Genomic DNA, 6,693 nt, shown 5'->3' with positions numbered 1-6,693 from the left:
ATCACAATAATAACGAGCTCGAACGCGTACACCATTTTTTCTCTCCCAATCAATGCACGGAGCGACAACAAAAAGCGTCCGCACTCAATGCCTGCTCGATCGAGACTCTGAATTTGGTTAAAAATTCCTCACAATTTACTAACGCTAACGCGAGGACCTTCATAGCATACCTGTTAATTGTCTAAGGTCGTTGGGCTCGAACGACCTCCATACTTTTTTCACTTTCACGAATTTTATTTTTCGAAACTTATTTAGACACTCGTTTCACCATCTCACCATGCTTAATAAACACCGTCACGCGCAGTGCAACAGAAATTTCCAGCTCCTGGCAGGATCGCCAATGTGAATAACCGAGCTTCGTGAGATCATGCCCCGAAACTCGTTAACACATCTTACCTCTATTACGGCTGGAACGAGAAAAGGCCCGAATTCCTGTGTGATGTGTTCACAACAGCTGTCAGGCTGAACTCACGGTTCACCCGTCGGGTTGCTTTGATTGGGATATGTACGAATTGTAGGATGAGCTAATAAGGTGGGACAGTTATAGCTGGCAGTGGTGTAAATGTGCATTCTGGAATCCACATAAGGCCCATTATTTTTGTATCACTATCTTGCGCTTATACAACGCGAGATAATGATCACTACAGCCATCTATCTAGAAATAATGGTTTCATTTTCATTTTTGCCCCCCTCGGTTTTGACAGGTGGTTGTTAACATCTGATTCAAACATAAGTTTTTGATGCTGAGGAAGCTTCCGAAAAATGGGTGGAAAGCAAATCTCAACACAGGTCCGAGATTTGATTGTGCGTATCTTCCAGCGTGAGGAGTCCCAACGAAACATTGCTGAGAAGTATGGGGTAAGCCGTGTTGCGGTCAGATGCCCGGTAGGGTGTCCGATCGACCGGGAAGAGGACCAAATCGTAATACTGATGCGACACGCTTATCATTCGGGAAGTAAGGACAATCCCTCGAACGACCATTCGGGCGATTGAAGAAAGGTTTGATTTGGACCTTCCCAATCGCACCATTCGACGACGCTTGGTGGAACGAGACCTGAAGAGCTACTTCGCCAAACAGCGACCGATCATCACCAACATAAACCAAAAAAAACGACTTCAGTTTGCGAGGGGCCATGTCAACCTTCAGGACCGGCATCTCATGGTGTAGGGCTTCTCGTGGGCTGGGGTGGGAAACTTAGCGCAGGTCAACGGTGTTATGGCTGTCGATGGTTAGATCGACATGGAAGAACCGATGCTGAAAATGGGGCTCGATGATAACTACACCATCCAGCAAGATAATGACCCGTGTCAAACAAATGGTGTGGCCACTCCAAAGTCCCGATTTGAATCCTATTGAGAATTTGTGGGCGATTTTTGGACACCAAGGTGGACCAAACTGATGTTATGATCAAACAAAACTATTCTGCTGCATTGAAGAAGGCTTGGGATGAGCTGGACCCCCAACACCACCGGAACCTCGTGGAGAGTTTGCCAAGGCGTTGTCAGTTGGTTATCAAAACTAAAGGGGGTCATATTGACTATTGATTATTTGTTTTTATTTGTTTTGATTATTTTTTACAATAAACCATGAAGTGGATTGTTTATGTCATACCCCTAAAAGTACCTAATTGGGAACAAAAGTAATTTTTTGTTGACGTGGGACTACGTCTAACCGGAATATATGGAGGGTAAAATGAAAACCTAAACACAGAACATGCAGGAAAAAATGAAAGATTTCGAATGCTTATAGCTCGAACATTTCGTACTGGATAGGAGAGATGTTTGCATCACTTGATAGGGAATATTTCTACGCATCTATCGCAACTAACAAAATGTTGTTTTTCATTAGATAAACAATTGAATAACTGTAAAATATTAGGCGTTATCTAAACGCCCTAACTGCATCGTTTTGATTGGCCCGATTTACGGTTTCCCTAACACAGCCATCAAAACCAAGCAGCCTAGGGGAAATCGGCATTGCAAATTCATACAAATCGGGGGTGTTTTTGTTCCGATTGAAATGTGTTTCCCTAACACAGACTTCAAAACCGAGGTTTCTGGGGAAATCGGCTCTGCAAATAAATGCAAACTGCGAGTACTTTTGTCCTCGCTTGCCTTTGTGCAGAGTGGAATATGTCTGTCCTAACATGATCTTCTAAACTTAGGAACCTGGGAAAATCGTGCAGACACTAGAAGCGAATGAACTTCCCAGTTTCAAGCAAATTCGAGATTCGAGAAGTATGTACACTTTTGGGATGTAAACTTCAGAGGGAAATGTAAAATAAAATAATCGTTTGATAATTTTTTTTTGTCTTTATTGGAAAGATTTTCAGCCTTAGGCTGGTTCATCAAACGTTTGATAATTCTTCCGTACATATATTTTGTTCTAGTCATCATACCAAACGTAAAATGTCCGTCATTAAATTTACTTGTAACGAAGAACAATCAATCACAATAAATGGATTGACTTTACACGGCATTTGTTCATTTTTTTCACTCACAGAGCAAATATATTGAACTCAATTGAATTTGGAAACTGTTTCATTCAATCAAGAATTTAATCAATACAAACGAATGATTGCTAAGCTAAGGTAGTTCCACGTGAACCTTGCGGTTATATCATAGATATAACCCACTATTTTTTTTTCTAAAAAATAAATCAACAATACTGAAATGGCAAATTGGTCTACGAATTACCTACTTTTACGTATTATTGACTGGAATACCGAAAAGTTAGATTTTTAAAATACTGGAACACTTTGATTTCAAATGAGGCTGGGTTTTTTTGCGCCCATCAGTGTATGTACAAAATCGAAATAAATGTGTTGCAGTGTCAGTCTCATAATTTATTAGCCACATCTCGTATTGAAGATTTCTATAACCGTCCCCTAGACCAAAAAGAGTCGTATCTATCAGTTATACAGTCAAGTAAGTTCTTATAAAAATTGGACTTGAAAAACATCGGCTCATGGTTACATGATGGTTACATCAGCTGTTTTTGACGTAGGATTACGTCTTTCGGGAACATATTGGGGTACAAATTGAAATTCGAAAATCGAGCTCATCGTGAAAATTGTCCAATTTCAAACGTTTATTGCTCAGTCATTTCATGATGGATTGATGAATTTTTTGCGTCAATGGATTTCGGCACTCCATAACAATTTTGACGTGGGACTACGTCTAACCGGAATATATGGGGGGTAAAATGAAAACATAAACACTGAACATGCAGGAAAAAATGCAAGATTTCGAATGCTCATAACTCGAACATTTTCTACTGAATCGGAAAGATGTTTGCATCAATTGATAGGGAATATTTCTACGCATCTATCGCAATTAATAAAGTTTTATTTTTCATTGGGTAAATAATTGAATAACTGTAAAAAGTTAAGCGTTATCTAAACGCTCTTACTGCCTCGTTTTGATTGGCCCGCTTTACGGTTTCTCCAACACAGACTTCAAAATCAAGCAGCCTTGGGGAAATCGGAATTGCAAATACATGAAAGTAGGGGGACTTTTGTTCTCTCCGAAATGTGTTCTCTAACACAGACTTCAACACCAAGCAGCATTGGCGAAACCGACATTGCAAATACATGAAAGTAGGGGGAGCTTTTGTTCCCACCGAAATGTGTTTCCCTAACACAGACTTCAAATTCAAGGAGCGTGGGGAAGTTGGCATTGCAAATACATGCAAGTCGAGGGCATTTTTGTTCCGACTAAAATATGTTTCCTCAACACAGGCTTCAAAACCAAGGTGTCTAGGAAAATTGGGATTGCAAATTCATGCAGGTCGGGAGTATTTTTGTTCCGACTGAAATCTGATTACCTATAAAGACTTCTAAACCAAGTTGTCTGGGGAAATCGGCATTGAAAATGCCGCATGCAAACTGCGAGTACTTTTGTACTCGCTTACCTATGTGCAGACTAGAATGCGTTTCCCTAACACGGTCTTCTAAACTTAGGTACCTGGTAAGATCGTGCAGACACTAGAGACATGGCATTTGTTCAAATTTTTTCTCACAACGCAAATATATTGAATTCAATTGAATTCGGAAATTGTTTCATTAAATCAAAAATTTAATCAAACAAACAAAGGTAGCTAGGTAAGCGAAGGTAGTCCCACGTCAACCTTGCGGTAATATCATAGATATAACCCACCCATTTTTTTTATATTGAATAAAATAATATTTGTCATGAAACTCACTATCGAACAATTGAAAAATCCCAACCCCTATTCTAACGGAAATATCCACTTCTGATTGGTCGAAATTGACGACACATGCAGGCGGTTCCCTAACAGAGACATCAAAACCAAGCTCCCTGGGGGAAATCGGCATTGCAAATACATGAAAGTAGGGGGAACTTTTGTTCCTGCCGAAATGTCATCAATACCAAGCTGCCTGGAGGAATTCGGCATTTCAAATATATGCAAGTCGGGGGCATTTTTATATTGCAAGTAAGGTAAGTGATACGATTAATTGTACCAAATAACATTTGAATGTGGAACTTTAATGTTGGTTGCTTCGTGTAATTTCATATCAATGACTGATCGTGCATTGTGAAAAATTTAGCCGATGAATTTTAAAAGTGCGCTCATACTATCATGAAAATCCATTTTGCCTTGAAAGTTCTTGTTTAAAAATTGAAAATATTGAAAAGAATTATACGTTTCAACGTAGTTATGTTATTTTGATTGGAATAACAAAGGCTCTGGTAACTGTATGAACTTCCATTTTACCTTAACGAAGTATTGTGTTTTTATTACTGTTGTGCCTTTACGTGGATACCATCAACATCGTCGAATTCGCAATAACTATGCCAATCAATGATAATAAAGCTAAAATTATGCATCAAATTTGGTCTTTTAAATTTGATACAGATTTCAATACAGATTTTCTGAGGAAAAACTAAGACAAAAAGATTGTTTGAGACCAAAACACAGATGTTATTGTGACAACCCTGGCGGACACCCCAACAAACATTATTTTCCGAGCTATGTATGTATTGCAGACGAATTGACGAGAGGGAAACACCCGAGAACACCTGGCTGCGAATCAATGGAAAGTTTGGAGACAAATCGATTCTCAAACGTTGCTGCTTTCAATTTTACTACAAGAGTGAAGGGAGCACAGCCAGTGTAAAAGTATTACCAGTTGTAAAGTTCAAACTCCCGCACGTTTCTTCGAAGATAGAAGAACTATCAACTTGTCACGTGCAGTTGTGGTGGCTACAGCCGGCCGCGAACCATTTTTGTTAAGCTAGAACACAGCTTAACATTAATGTAGTTCTCTAAGTCTTACACCATATGAAGAAAATATTCAGGCTGGTTGGTTTTAACCACATTATGATCATTCGTGAACATCATCGGCACTCGAACGAAAACAAGTGAAATGATTTTCGAAGACGAAGAAGGTTACGATTCGAAGCAAGTTTTGCTTGAGTGCGTGTACGCATCGCATGCGCTATCGAGGAGAAGATATGCCCAATATGCAGCGCTCGTTTGCGCACCATGCAGCTTTCCCTTCAAATGACAGGACAAACGCACCATTGCCAGTTGCCGCTCCCTTGCCGTGGGTGATATTATTGAGACGCACACCATTAGCGACGCTAAGCAGAATGTGGCCATGTCCGGCCAGCTGGATAACCGTACCGCACGCAATCAAACCAAGCAAACTCGTTCACCTTCAGCGGCCGTGATCGCTGGTAAGTTGATCTTGCCACTAGATTCACCCGTGTCGGTGTGGTCTCGATTGAAAGTGGCTAAACTACTCGCGGAGCTATTAACGGCCTCTGTTCGTAAACGGTCGCTCGTGAAAAGTTGCGGCCAGCGCGCGTGTGCGCACGCGGATTGGATGTGTACACGCGTCGATCGTGCGATCGAAATCAGCAGGTGACAGAGCACACAACGCTGAGCTACTCAGACGCCCCGAGAGCAGTCGTGGCCGAGCGGTTAAGGCGTCTGACTAGAAATCAGATTCCCTCTGGGAGCGTAGGTTCGAATCCTACCGACTGCGAGGAAGTGTGTATTTTTTAGACCTAAAGTCTTGCCACCTTAGCTAGTTGTTAGTTAGCTAGAGTAGTACCTACTTTTGATCTATTTGCCGACGTCTAGTATTAGGTCGTGCGTTGTCTTCTATGTTGTTGTTTTTATAGTAAGGTAAATGATTTTGGTTTGTCCAGTCGAAAATATGATCATGGTTTGTCCACTGTTTTGAATGCTCTAGTTCAGCGCACCTGTGTCATATTAGGTATTCGAAAATATTTGAAAACATATAAATAATATTGTCTTCTTCATGATTCACTGTAGTTTTATAGTATATTTTTACGGAATCACATGATTTAAAGGATTATAAAATACACCATCTATTGGTGTTAATGCGCCCCTCATTTGAGCTAACTTTTAATCGATCACCAGACGATTATTTCGCACGTATTCAGACCTTTTCTGGATTATAACACTTACAAATATTGTAAACATCATTCTTGCACACCATTTGTATCAGATTTACATAAGTAAACCATTAAATTAACGCATTTTGATGAACTCAGTTCTGATCATGAGTTATCCAATACAATAATGTTGTTTTGTCCATATGATTTATATGGCAACCACTTGGCGCGCTGCACTTTGTTTATTGTGTCCTTCGCGTATAGCAGAAATAAAGTTTCTTTATGTTGAGTGTCTTGAGGTGA

The 6,693-nt window shown here is 40.2% G+C and overlaps 1 non-coding gene across 1 annotated transcript; it reads left to right on the top strand.

Annotated features, from left to right (window-relative positions):
- Nucleotides 1-5,932: 5,932 nt before the first annotated feature.
- Nucleotides 5,933-6,014, top strand: Trnas-aga (transfer RNA serine (anticodon AGA)). Its single transcript has one exon. It is a non-coding gene; the product is annotated as a tRNA-Ser (tRNA).
- Nucleotides 6,015-6,693: the final 679 nt, after the last annotated feature.

This window comes from Toxorhynchites rutilus, chromosome 3, assembly GCF_029784135.1.
Source record: "Toxorhynchites rutilus septentrionalis strain SRP chromosome 3, ASM2978413v1, whole genome shotgun sequence".
NCBI classification, from domain to species: domain Eukaryota; kingdom Metazoa; phylum Arthropoda; class Insecta; order Diptera; family Culicidae; genus Toxorhynchites; species Toxorhynchites rutilus.
This window is presented reverse-complemented; position numbering and strand designations above follow the sequence as displayed.